The sequence below is a fragment of the Miscanthus floridulus genome, chromosome 3, assembly GCF_019320115.1.
Source record: "Miscanthus floridulus cultivar M001 chromosome 3, ASM1932011v1, whole genome shotgun sequence".
NCBI classification, from domain to species: domain Eukaryota; kingdom Viridiplantae; phylum Streptophyta; class Magnoliopsida; order Poales; family Poaceae; genus Miscanthus; species Miscanthus floridulus.
In genome coordinates, this window is record NC_089582.1 from 107,487,360 (window position 1) to 107,501,483 (window position 14,124).

General features: G+C 42.3%; 1 non-coding gene across 1 annotated transcript; it reads left to right on the plus strand.

Moving 5' to 3' along the window:
* Positions 1-13,721: 13,721 nt before the first annotated feature.
* LOC136547679 (small nucleolar RNA R71) lies at positions 13,722-13,829 on the plus strand. Its single transcript, XR_010781644.1, has one exon. It is a non-coding gene; the product is annotated as a small nucleolar RNA R71 (small nucleolar RNA).
* Positions 13,830-14,124: the final 295 nt, after the last annotated feature.

The window sequence follows — 14,124 nt, forward strand, 5'->3', positions numbered from 1 at the left end:
AAGCCAAAGCCAAAGAGATGTTTTGAGTGTGGACAAGAAGGTCACTTTGTCCATGAGTGCCAAACTCCACCACCACAACCTTGGCCCAAGCATGCTAGACCTTTTGCCTTCAATGCTCACTACATGCTTAGAAAGGATTCTAATGAGAAAATGAAAGTCATGTTCTTAGGACCTCCCAACAAGAATAGGCCTAAGAAAATTTAGGTTGCAAAGTCACTTGTTGATAAGGTGAAGGGCCCTCAACAAGTTAGGGTTCCTAAAGCTTGATCTCTTGTGTGTAGGTGAACTACAAGACCGGTGGAAGTCATTGAGTTATTGATAGTGGTTGCACACAACATATGACCGGTGATCCTCGTATGTTCACCTCACTAGATAAAGAAGTAGATGGACAAGAAAGAATCATATTTGGAGATAATTCAAAGAGCAAGGTTAAAGGATTGGGCAAAGTGGCAATATCAAATGATCATTCTATCTCAAATGTGCTATATGTTGCTTTATTGAGCTTTAACTTGCTATCCGTTGGATAATTATGTGATCTTGGCTTCCAATACCTATTCATCGAGAAGGAAGTTGTTGTATCTAAGAAGGATGATGATCAAGTAATATTCAAAGGATTTAGATACAACAACCTATATCTAGTGGATTTCACCTCTGAAGATGCAAATTTGAAGACTTGCCTATTCACCAAAACAATACTTGGGTGGCTATGGCATAGAAGACTTGCTCATATTGGGATGAGCTCACTCAAGAAGCTAATGAAGAATGATTTGGTGAGAGGATTGAAGGATGTGAAGTTTGAGAAGGACAAGCTTTATAGTGCATGTCAAGCCGGCAAGCAAGTTGCAAATACTCATCCAACCAAAGCTTTCATGTCAACCACAAGAGTGCTAGAACTCCTTCACATGGATTTATTTGGACCAACAACATACAAGAGTTTGGGAGGAAATCTTTATTGTCTTATGATTGTTGATGACTATTCAAGATACACATGGGTATTCTTCCTTCATGATAAATCCAAAGTTGCATCTTGCTTCAAGAAGTTTGCCAAGAGAGCTCAAAATGAATTTGAAGTGAAGCTTAAGAAGATTAGAAGTGACAATGTGAAAGAATTTGACAACACAAATATAAAAGCCTATTGTGATGAAGTTGAGATCAAGCATGAGGTCTCCGCAACATATACTCCTCAACAAAATGGTGTAGTTGAGAGAAAGAACCAGACATTGATCACTCTTGCAAGAACAATGCTAGATGAGTATAACACCCCTGAAGCTCTATGGACGGAAGCTATCAACACCGCATGCTATGTATCCAACCGCCTATTCCTTCAAAAGTTCCTTGGTAAGACACCTTATGAGTTGCTCAATGGGAAGAATCCGGACGTCTCTTTCTTTAGGGTGTTTGGTTGCAAATGCTACATCTACAAGAAGCGGCAACACCTAGGGTAGTTTCAAATACGTTGTGATATTGGTTTTCTTGTTGGTTACTCATCAAAGTCCAAAGCATATAGAGTATTTAATCATGCCACTGGCTTGGTTGAAGAAACATATGATGTGGAATTTGATGAATCTAACGGCTCCCAAGGAGCACATGAGAATCTTGATGATGTAGGTGATGAACCATTGAGGGAGGCTATGAAGAACATTCTGGTTGGAGACATCAAGCCTAAAGATGATGAAGATGATGTACATATGATTGATTCACCTTCTTCATCAAGTGTGCCACAAGATTGTGATAAAGATAGGAGAGTAGAAAATGAAGATACTCATATCTCCCATGATCAAATGGTGGTACAAGCACAAGATGTTGATGCTCCACAACCTCCTCCTCAAGTGGACAATAGAAGAAATATACCTCTACTACAAGATCATCCACAAGATCTTATCATAGGGAGTCTATCAAAGGGTGTAATGACTCGCTCACAAAAGCTTGCTTCATTTATTGCTCATCACTCTTTTGTCTCTTGCTATGAGCCTACCAAGGTAGAAGAAGCTCTTCAAGATCTAGATTGGATAAATGCCATGCATGAAGAGTCGAACAACTTCACCCGCAATGAAGTTTGGACTCTTGAAGAGCGGCCAAAAGGTGCAAGAGTCATTGGAATAAAGTGGGTGTTCCATAACAAGCAAGATAATCAAGGCGTAGTTGTGAGGAACAAGGCAAGACTAGTTGTAAAGGGGTTCTCTCAAGTGAAGGATTGGATTTTGGAGAGACCTTTGCACCAATTGCAAGACTAGAAGCCATTCGTATCCTCCTTGCATATGTATCACATCATGAAATGAAATTATATCGAATGAATGTGAAAAGTGCATTTTTAAATGGCTTTATTAATGAACTAGTCTATGTTGATCAACCTCCTACATTTAAAGACCCTAGATATCCTAATCATGTTTATAGGTTGTCCAAGGCATTATATGGGCTTAAGCAAGCCCCAAGAGCTTGGTATGAGCGCCTTTGGGACTTCCTCATTGAGAAGGGCTTCATTATTGGGAAGGTCGACACCACGCTATTCACCAAGAAGCTTGATGGGCACATCTTCATTTGTCAAGTGTATGTTGATGATATCATCTTTGGATCATCAAATGAAGATTCTTGTAAATAGTTTGGTGAATTGATGTCGAAGGAGTTCGAGATGTCAATGATTGGAGAGCTTACATTCTTTCTTGGTTTTCAAGTCAAGCAAATGAGAGAAGGGATTTTCATCTCTCAAGAGAAATATACAAATGATCTTCTCAAGAGATTCAAGATGAATGAATGTAAGTCAATCAAGACACCAATGCCAACTAATGGACATCTCGACCTAGATAAGGGAGGTAACACGGTTGATCAAACTCTCTACCGCTTTATGATTAGTAGCTTGTTATATTTAACCATATCTAGGCCCGACATCATGTTTAGTGTGTGTATGTGTGCTACATTTTAAGCTAATCCTAAGAAAACTCACTTAATTGCTGTAAAAAGAATCCTTAGGTATCTTAAGCACACACCAAGCATTGGCCTTTGGTATCCCAAAGGAGCTAGTTTTGAATTAATTGGCTATTCCAATTCAGATTATGCCAGTTGCAAAGTTGATAGAAAAGGCACATCTGGAGAGTGTCATTTGCTTGGTAGATCTCTTGTGTCTTGGTCCTCCAAGAAACAAAATAGTGTGGCTTTGTCCACCGCTGAAGCAGGATACATTACCGCGGGTGCTTGTTGTGCACAAATACTTTATATAAAACAAACTTTGCTAGACTATGATGTAGTTCTAGAAAAGTACCTCTTTTGTGTGACAATGAAAGTGCGGTAAAACTTGCAAATAATCCGGTTCAACACTCTTGCACCAAGCACATAGATATCCGCCATCACTTTCTTAGAGATCATGTTGCAAAGAATGATATTTCACTAGAAGGTGTAAGGATCAAAGATCAATTAGCGGATATCTTCACTAAACCTCTAGATGATGCAACATTTTGTAGATTATGGAATGAGCTCAATGTTCTTGATTTTAGTAACTTCACTAAAAACTGAGCTTGTGTTGTCCCTTGCATTGCATTGTAATATACAATATGTTTAATTTTTGGTAATGTATATAGGGCTTGTCTAACATGGTTAAGATAACCGTCGTAAAGCGTATGAAGAAGCTTAACCTTGGATCAAACTTGACAAGCAACTAGATTTAATTTCAAGTATTGCATTACATATATGAAAGCATCTAGGCCCCTTGTTGGGTTTTGGTGATTAATGACAATACAAGATTACTATGACTAACGTGTGTTTTGCAGAGGCAATTAAGTTAGGTCATGGTAATGGAGATCAATTAGGCAATCGAGGTGGTCATGCCCCTATGATGGAAATCGTTTCGGTTTTCAAAGGATGGACGACAAGGTTAAGGATGACTAGTTCTAAGTATCGATTGGAGTTGGAGAGACACTTAGAGTAGTTTAGGACTTTGTTTTTCCTTTGGCCGTACTATTAAGGGGGGTATGGACGGGTAGCTTGACCTAGATGAGTCTAGTGAGTTAGGTGTGGTGCACACTTGTTAAAACTAGCACTAGGTAGCTCCACAACAGCCCTATGATCCTTTGGAGCAAACTTCATTCACACATGATCGAGAGTTGGAAGTGAATGGAGGGTCAAATGCTGACCGAACACTGGCTCCAGTGCGACCGGACGCTGGCCGCAGGGTCTGGTCAGTTCATTTGATCAAGGAGATTGTGTTCGGTGCGACCAAACGTTGCGTGGTTGAGTGACCGGACGCTGAGGTCTAGCATCCGGTCGACTCCAGTAAGGTTCCAGAAGAGAGAATCTACGATTGGACGCGTCCGGTCAGTTCTGACCGGACCCTAGGGGTTCAGCGTCCGATCGAGTACAGTAAGGTTCCAGTGAGGGTTTAATGCGACCGGACACGTTCGGTCAGTGGTGATTGGACCCTACCAGCGTCCGGTCAACACTTAATCACTGGTGTGTGGGTTGAACTGACCGAAGCGTCTAGTCAATATGACCGGAGCGTCCGGTCACCCCACAGAGGCACATAACAGTTCATTTTTTAGGCTGCCTTATAAATAGATGCTCCACTTGTATGTGGAGTCACTTTTGCTCATTCCAATAGCTGAGAAACACATTTGTGAGTGCCAAGAAGAGCAAGGTCCTAGTGAGGTGATTGAGATTTGAGAATCCAAGAGAGTAGCCTCATTAGTGAATCAAGAGTAGCAAAGTGTGCATCCACCGTTCTCATTAGGCTTCGCTTGGTCAAGTGAGAGTTCGTGCTTGTTACTCTTGGTGATCGCCATTGCCTAGACGACTTAGTGGTGATTGGGAGCTTAGTGATCACCCGGCAGAGCTTGTGGGTGACCCAACTCAAGTTGTGAGCGGTTTTAGGTGATTCACCGCGATGGAGTGTCGAAGAATCAACCCGTAGAGAGCACTTGATCCTTGCATGGATCAAGGGGGAGCTACACCCTTACGCGGGTGCTCCAACGAGGACTAGTGGGGAGTGGTGACTCTCCGATACCTCAGCAAAACATCGTCGTGTTCCTCTCTCTCTATTTACTTTGAGCATTTACTTTGAGCAATTCAATACTTGTCTTTACATTCATAGAATTGCCATGCTAGAGTAAGTTTGGAACATAGGTTGCAAGTCTGTTGTGTGTCAGATTAATAGAAACACTTTTCTAGGCACAAGGGGTTAATTAGGCTAACCGTAGGATTTAATTATTGCAAGAAAATTTAGAATTAGCCCAATTCACCCCCCTCTTGGGCATCTTGATCCTTTCAATATGCATGAATGTTGTTTTTATCATTTATCTTCAATTGTCCTCTTATTGCCTATTTTCTTAAAAAGAATTATAGCCTAAGGTAAAATATTTTGAAAAAAATTGAGGGTTTGAGAGAGGTCTCTCACATCAGTTCCAATTGGTGTTTATTTAGATCTTATTGGAGTTGGGACTTGATTAGGAACAGGCAGCATGAAGGACTTTGAAGATTTGCTGGAAAAAGGATGACCAGACGCTGCACCGGACTCTGATGTCCAACGTCCGGTCAGTTCATATGAGGTGAATTGCTGCTGAGAAGGAGTGATCGGACGCTGAAACAGTGTCTTCCCAGCGTCCAGTCAGATGGTGATCCAGCGTCTGGTCGATCGAAGATGATGAAGGCAGCTTGCACCGGACTCTGGCTACGTCCGATAGGTGTTCACCGGATGCATCCGGTTGCAATTCTAGGGGATTTGGACCTCTCTAGAATCGACCGGACGCTGGGTGGCAGCGTTCGGTCGCTGCCACCAGAGCGTCCAGTCAGTAGAAAATGTGCGGGAATCAAACTCTCTTCTCTGTTTCCTATTCTACTCTATTCGGGCCACTATAAATCACCACGCACGTGGTTGACCTATCCTATTCCACATCATCGATGCGCCTGCTCGAGCCACTATGCCGCCGTGCTTGCCCTGCTCCCGTGTCGCCGAGCTTCTCCACACCACGCCCACACCGCCGCTCGTGCCTCCATGTCGTGCGCCACCGCCGCCACTGCCTGTGCTGAGCGCCACCGCCGAGCTTCTCCAAGCCGTGCCCATGTCGTTGCTCATGCCTCCGTGCCATGCGCCACCGCTGCCATGCCCAGCGATGCCATCCCCACGCCTCCCCTTCCTGCGCCGCCTCACTAGCGCCGCCTCCGTGCACCAGTGCCGCCATCCGATCCAAGCTGGAGTCCCTACCATCACAAGCAATAGAGCCACTTTCCTACTCCGTGCCCTAATCCATTGCCCTACATTGCGTTGCTCGGCCACCGCATTTCGCTAGAACCCTAATCACCTATTGTTGACCCGGTGGTCCCCTGATCCATTCCTCTTCTCGTCGTTTTGTCAGTTTGTCAGGTAGCAAGCCCTCAGTTCTGATTTCGCATCTAATTGCTTGCTTTCCTAGGGTTTTGTATCTCTAGATGAATAATTAAAATTATTTGTATACCCTCTATTCTATCGCGCATTGAGTCGATGCCGTTGTGGTCCTATTTGAAGTTGTCAATCAACTCAGGGCCAAGCTCGCGAGTATGGATCGAGGCCAAGCCTCGGAAGTGACAGTTGGCAGTTGATCTTCATTAGTGGCAGTTGTTCTTTTCAGATCCATTAGATGGCTCGTGTTAAGAATGTTGGAGGTGGTCCTAGTGATGAGGATCCGAGGCCCCCGCCTCGCTAGCCTATAGATCCAAAAGGCAAGGCGATGAAGAAGCTTGCAACAAAGAAGTGGAAGTATCTAGATGCAGAGGCAGGAGGTGCTAGGAGTGGAGTCCAGTTCATAGATCAGCTCTCTCCATCTATGAGAGTTGCACTAGAGCAGGTTGAGCGGATGAGGTAGGATTAGGCTCGCTAGGCTTAGGAGACCGCTGCCACTTTTGCATAGTTTCAGACTCGGCAGGATGAGTTTTAGTGACAGCAGCAGGCCATGCATCAGCAGCAGCTCCTCATGCAGCAGCAACTCCTTGGATTTATGCAGCATGTAGTGATAGCTATTGGGGTTCTAGCGCCACAGCCTTCACCCTAGCTTGGTCAGCCTGCCACCACTTCTATGACTCCAGCTTTATAGCCTAGTGGGCTTCAGAGTCAGGGATAGCCACCAGCACAGTTTGCTTCACCTATAGAGTAGGTGTCTTAGTAGTTTGCCTCACTAGTGTTAGCCCCATAGTTCACACCTCTTTAGATGGGCTTCACACCAGCTCAGACTTCCTCGCTACTAGTGCCAGATACCTCAGTCTCTAGGAGTCTTAGAGCGACTTTCAGTGAGTTGATAGGGCAGCCTACTCCACCATATTTGCATGTCTTAGGTCCTTCTATAGTTGCACCTATTACCAGGACTACAGAGATGCTCCCTTCCTCAGTGGCATCATCATAGCCGGTTGCTCCAGTCATACCTGCACAGTCTACAGCAGCTCCAATTGTTGATCCAACCTAGACCGCTTCAGCATTGCTTCCAGCTATAGAGGGTCAGACTGCTCAGAGCTCTGGTTCAGATGTGATGGCACTTAGTTCTAGCTTGCTCCTCATACCTCAATGCCCGACTTGTCTGCTGTAGCTCCGCCGACCGACCCTTAGGTTTTGATGTTTGACGCCAAAGGGGGAGAGGGATCGAGTATGTTAGTCTTAGGGGGAGCGTCATATCTAGGGGGAGCTTAGTTTAACTATTAGATTATCTATTACATTTGGAGTTTTATGTGTGATACATAATTATGCATTCATATGTTTACTTTTATGCATCAAACTATATTTATGTGATAGTGATATCTATGTGATCATGATATATGACATGTGTGCTCTCTACTTTGAATTATTTATATGTCATATCACTTGTGCTATGCTCATTTGCTTTGCTTCCACGTTTTACTCCAATGCAAATGAGCTTTATTACTTGTACTCATGCTTATTTCATATCTTTTGAGTACATCATGTTGGCTTGGGTCATATAAGCTCGCCTAACTCTTTTGTTCTTATTGTCAAAAGCTTATATGAACCAAGCATGTTAAAAACCTCAACTCTTTCACATACTCAAGATGGTATTATCATCAATCATCAAAAAGGGGAAGATTGAAAGCATCTAGGCCCCTAGTTGGGTTTCAGTGATGAATGACAATACATGATTACTATGACTAACGTGTATTTTATAGAGGCAATTAAGTTAGGTCATGGTAATGGAGATCGATTGGGCTATCATGGTGGTCATGCCCCTACGACAGAAATCATTTTGGTTTTCAAAGGATGAACGATAAGGTTAAGGATAGACTAGTTCTAAGTGTCGTTTGGTGTTGAAGAGACACTTAGAGTAGTTTAGGACTTTATTTTTCATTTGGCCATACTATTAAGGGGGGTATGGATGGGTAACTTGACCTAGGTGAGTCTAGTGGGTTAGGTGTGGTGCACACTTGCTAAACCTAGCACTAGGTAGCTCCTAAAAAGCCCTTAGATCCATTGGAGCAAACTTCATTCACGTATGATCAAAAGTTGGAAGTGAATGGAGGGTCAAATACTAACCGGACGCTGGCTTCGGTGTGACCAGATGCTGGTGCAGAGTCTGGTCAGTTCATTTGATCAAGGTGAAGTCATCTGGAAGTGACCAGACACTGTGAGGTGAAGTGACCGGACGCTGAGGGCCAGCGTCCGGTCGACTCTAGTAAGGTTCCAGAGAGGGAAAATCATGACTGAACACGTCCGGTCAGTGCTGATCGGACGCTGTCCAGCGTCCGGTCACCATTTGATCACTGGAATTCAGGGTGAACTGACTGGCATGTCCGATCAACATGACCGGAGCGTCTGGTCACCCCGCAGAGGCATATAACGGTTTGTTTTTTAGCCCATGTTATAAATACTTCCTCCATTCGTGTGTGGGGGTACTTTTGCTCCTTTCAACAGCTGAGAAACACCTTTGAGAGTGCCAAGAAGTGCAAGGTTCTAGTGAGGTGATTGAGATTTGAGAATCCCAAAGAGAGCCCTCATTAGTGAGATCAAGAGTAGCAAAGTGTGCATCCACCCTTCTCATTAGGCTTGTCGTGGTCAAGTGAGAGTTCGTGCTTGTTACTCTTGGTGATCACCATCACCTAGATGGCTTGGTAGTGATTGGGAGCTTGGTGATCATTCAGCGGAGCTTGTGGATGACCCAACTCAAGTTGTGAGCGGTTGTGGGTGATTCACCACGATGGAGTGTCAAAGAATCAACCCGTAGAGAGCACTTGATCCTTGCGTGGATTAAGGGGAGCTACACCCTTGTGCGGGTGCTTCAATGAGGACTAGTGGGGAGTGGCAACTCTCTGATACCTCAGCAAAACATCGCCGCGTTCCTCCTCTTTTTACTTTGAGCAATTCAATACTTGTCTTTACATTCATAGAATTGCCATGCTAGAGTAGGATTGGAACTTAGGTTGCAAGACTTTTTGTGCGGTAGAACCTTAGAAACACTTTCTAAGCACAAGGGGTTAATTGGGCTAACCGTTGGATTTAATTATTGCAAAGAAATTTAGAATTAGCCCAATTCATCCCCCTCTTGGGCATCTTGATCCTTTCACCTCGGTTAATCTATAGGCTTATTACTTCGATCCAAGCTCCGATGACCTAAGATCAAATTACCCTAACCAGACAGTGAAACCGGTACTAACAAAAGACTACTAATAATGAGATAACATGTGCTACTGATGCCAAGCAATAAGCACCTAAGCTCACTAATGATGAACAATAATAAACAAGTACTTAAGTAAAGCAAAGCAATAATACTAGAATAAAGTACTAGAAATAAAGTACCGAATAAAGTAAATACTAAATGAAAGAATTACAAAAGAGCTATACCATACCCAGAAGACTCTTCTGGACTCCGAGAGAAGCTCCGCTCTCGCTCTACTTCCACTACTAGACTACTACTCTAAAGCTAAGCTAAGCTAGAAAGCTTGGAGAAGCTTAGAGAGCTTGGAAATGAATGGGGGCACTTCTCCACTAAGCTCCATACCCCATATTTATAGTGTAGAGTGAGGGGGTGGTACTTGTAGGTAGCTAGGAGGTCGGTGGCCACCCTAGGGCATCGGGCGGCAGCTAGGGGGCACCGACCGGCCCTTGGATCCATCGCCTCTTGATCCTCTGGTGCTGGTTGGCTCCCAAAGACAGTTGTAGGACTAGCACATGTCGAAATTTGATAGGTACGTCTGTTTGTAGGTCGGTTGGAGCCTCCCAAGTGTATGATGGTGGGCCAGTGGATCCGTGTCAACTCCATCTCGTCCATCGGTGCAAACCGACTTAGATCAATGCTTGGCATTGCTTCTGGAGCAGCTCCCATGGATCGGTGATGTGGCCAGGCCACATGGCACAACGAGCGGTGCCCTTGTGGGGCCAGGTGGAGTGGCATGTTGGCCCCTGGCCCCACTGCCACACTCACTTGACTCCTTTGCCCATATTTGTCACCTTTTTGCACATTTTTGCTATATTTTCATGCATACAAATAATTTTACAAGCATAAATGGAACTAGATGAATTATACACAAAATGCAACATGTATGATGATGATTTACCTCACTTTATCATGCTTTGGGTGGAATATTAATGGTAAAAATAGGTGTTAGTGACCATCAACAGGCTCCCCAAGCTACCCATTTGCTCATCCCGAGCAAAGATGCTGGTTTAGCATGGAATAGGTGTTGGATCAGGAGTTGCTACTACGTAACGCCCTACAAAAACTTATATACAAATAAATACTATTTCTTGAATTGAACATGTTAGCACATAGAAATCCATCGTCAGTCTTAGCAATGTAGGACTTATAGTTTTCACCTTGACACAAGCAATTGCAAGAATTTGTAGCTAGACAGATACTTTTTCCCTACTTTTGTTTAGCTCAAACTTCTTGGAGGTTTTCAATGAATTTTGAAAAGAAAACTTGCCTAAGTTCCTTAGATGGTAGACTCAAGTCACTCAATGGTATTTGAAATCTCACCAAGGCCATGGATCTTAGCCTTAATATCTATCCTAAAGCTTATGTGGAGCTCAAGGTAGGGGATAAAAGCATAGCCTACTTGAATTGAATTTATTGCTAAGTCAAACACTTGGATCACAAGGAGCAACGAATCATACTAATTGATCAAGATGTGCATGAGTGTGGTATATTTGGTGGAAGGGGTACTCCTTTGAGAAGTTTCCTGTCTCTAGCTTCTTTTTGAGAGGGCATGGCTACTTTTTCTTTTCTCTCTCTTTCTCTCTTTTTTAACACTAGAGTTTTTTGCTCTTTATTCTCTCTCTCTCTCTCTCTCTTTTCTATAGCCCATGTGTCTTTTTTTGATGAAAGATAGCTAGAGAGGTAACTTTGATTCTCATAGAGCAATAATGAATGGAAAGCATATGTGGTTGCGTATTCCCTGTGTAGGAATAGCATAAGTATGTGGGTGTATGTGATTTTGATCAAAAAGCATGATAAGTTTCTCTACTCAGATCAATAAGGCTTAAAAAGTTCAAAACAAACAAGCATCATTTATAGTGGCTTTATCATGTATGAATATGTATTTGGCTCTGGTAGGAATTTATCACCATTGAGAAACTTCTAGCAAGAGAGTTTTAGCATTTTGCAAAATAAACTCTAGGTTGTTTTTACCATTCCTCAGATAGGTTCAAAGATTTACTCTAATCTTGGCTACAACTTTTCTCACAAAAACATATACTTGGTTCTAGCATTTGCAACCCACAAAAGCATTGAACTTAAGATGAACTCTGAGTTATCATGCTCAAAACTTAAGAAGTATCAGGTTGTATGAAAGCTTTTGCAACGTATTACAAAGTAATTATTCATCATCTCCGAATAATTTATCATCATTTATTAGAGCACAATTTTTTGGATAATTTTCAAGGCACTCCTCTCACATTCTATGGTCATGGATATTGACATGTAAAACAAACATGAATGTAAAGAGAGGGTTTAAGATTTTTCATACCTGAGCGGGGAGAGATGTCTCCCCCAAACTTGCCTTTTGCATAGGTTGAAATGTCTTCTGGCGGCTCTTTGATTCTTTCTTTATTGACTAACTAATACTAATAGAATGCATAGATGACTAAATGACTAAACCTATTACTACTAGATAACTTATTCATTATGATTACTACTGGATATTTTTTTATTTATATATGTTTTTAAATGCAAACCCTATCCTATCATGCATAGGTACTACATACTTTATTTATTAACATAGAGTAGCTAAATGCAACTTGCTAATTATGCATTGCAAAGCAAATTTATTGGAAATTTAAATATGAGATGCAACTAATGAAATGTGGTAAATATGCAAGAGATAGAAGACTTACCTGTTTGATGGGCTCAAGGTTATTCTTCCTTGAGCGGGGGTGTTTCATCTTGTTCCACCTCGAAGGCCTTGTTAGGATCAGGGGGTGATGAGTTTGAGGACGTATCTTTCTTTTTACGACATCGCTTTCTATTCTTCTTCTTGATAGGCTTTTCCGGTTCTTCAATCGGCTTTGGTTTCTTCACCTTGATTCTCTTCGGATGCTTCTTCTTTTCCTGTTTCTCATCAAAGAGGGGTTGTCTAGAGGCAAAAGCAAATATTTCTTTCCTTCCAGCAAAGTGGAATTGAATTTACCCAGAAGCCACATATATGCAAGCATTCACAGTATTAAGGAAAGGACAACCAAGGATTAAAGGTGTATCCTTGGTGTTGCCCATGTCTAAGATCATAAAATCCATAGGAACATAAGCACTCATAACTTTAACTAATAAATCAATGGCTACTCCCTCGAGATAACAGGTGGATTGATCGGCTAACTGTAGGTAAACTAAGGTTGGAGCTAAGGTAGTGTAGAACAATTTATCATAAGTTTCCTTAGACATGATGTTAACACTAGACCCTAGATCACAAATGACTTTATGAAAAGTATGGGGTCCTATGGAGCAAGTAATGACGGGGTTCCTAGGATCACCTTTCTTAATAGGAAATCCCCAACCATTTTCAGAAAAGTCATACCTTGCCGTGACAAGGTTGGATGTCTCCATGGTTCCTTTAGGTTTGCCAGAAATTCTATCTTTTTCATAGGATGGTATGGCATCAACTATTTGGGCTAATTAGGTTTCTATCATATTATTGAAACTAAGTTGATTCTTTAAGGTAGAAGAAAACTCATCCAATTTAACATTTATATTTTCCAACATCTTGTCATGAGCATGCAACTTTTTATTTATGCTATCAGTTATTCTACCATTGCTATAAATAAGATCTTTAAGGAAAGTATAATTATTATTACCTTGATTATTCATGCATTGAGAAGAGTAATAATTGTTACCTACTTGATTGTTGGAGCGCTGATTCCATCCTTGATGTTATTTTTACGAAACCCGTTGTTGGTGTTGGCAAAGTTGAGATCCTCCTCGGTCTCAGGACAGCAATTTCTCGAATGTCCAACATCTCCACAGACTTTCACAAGTCATGTGGGAATCCATGGCTTTGAGTGTCTCTTGGGCACTCACCTTCTCATAATGTTCTATTTGCTTCACGAGCAGATCTATCTTAGCTGCAAGCATGTCAATTTCTTTAATTGAATGCATACCTCATTTACGGGGTTAGAGTCAATCGTTGCTCCATCCTTGGTTGGAAACCATCTTCTCGATCAGTGTCTTGGCATCTGCAACACTTAGCGAAAAGAATGCTCTAGCAGTAGCATCATCTAAATGGTCCTATCTAACGACACTAATCCATGGTAGAAGTTCTGGATCAAAAGCCAGTCTTACATGCCATGGTGTGGGCATGCAGAACATACTCTTGCATTCATTCCCAAGCTTCAAGAATCAACTCATCTGCTAGTTGTTTAAAACTAGAGATCTTATTGCGAAGAGCATTGATTTTCCCCATAGGAAAAAACTTGACTAGGAAAGCGTTGGAACACTTGTCCCATGTGTCTACAACATTGCGGTTAGAGTAAAACCATTGCTTAGACTTTCCTAACAAAGATAAGGGGAAAAGGCGAAGATGTATAGCCTCTTGGTTCACTCCCTTTATGGTGAATGTGCTACAAATCTCCAAAAAGTGTTGGAGGAGAGCATTTGCATCCTCGTGGGCTTTCCCACAAAACGGACTAGCTTGAACCATCATAATTAAAGATGGCTTAAGCTCAAAGTAAGCATCCCCATTGAT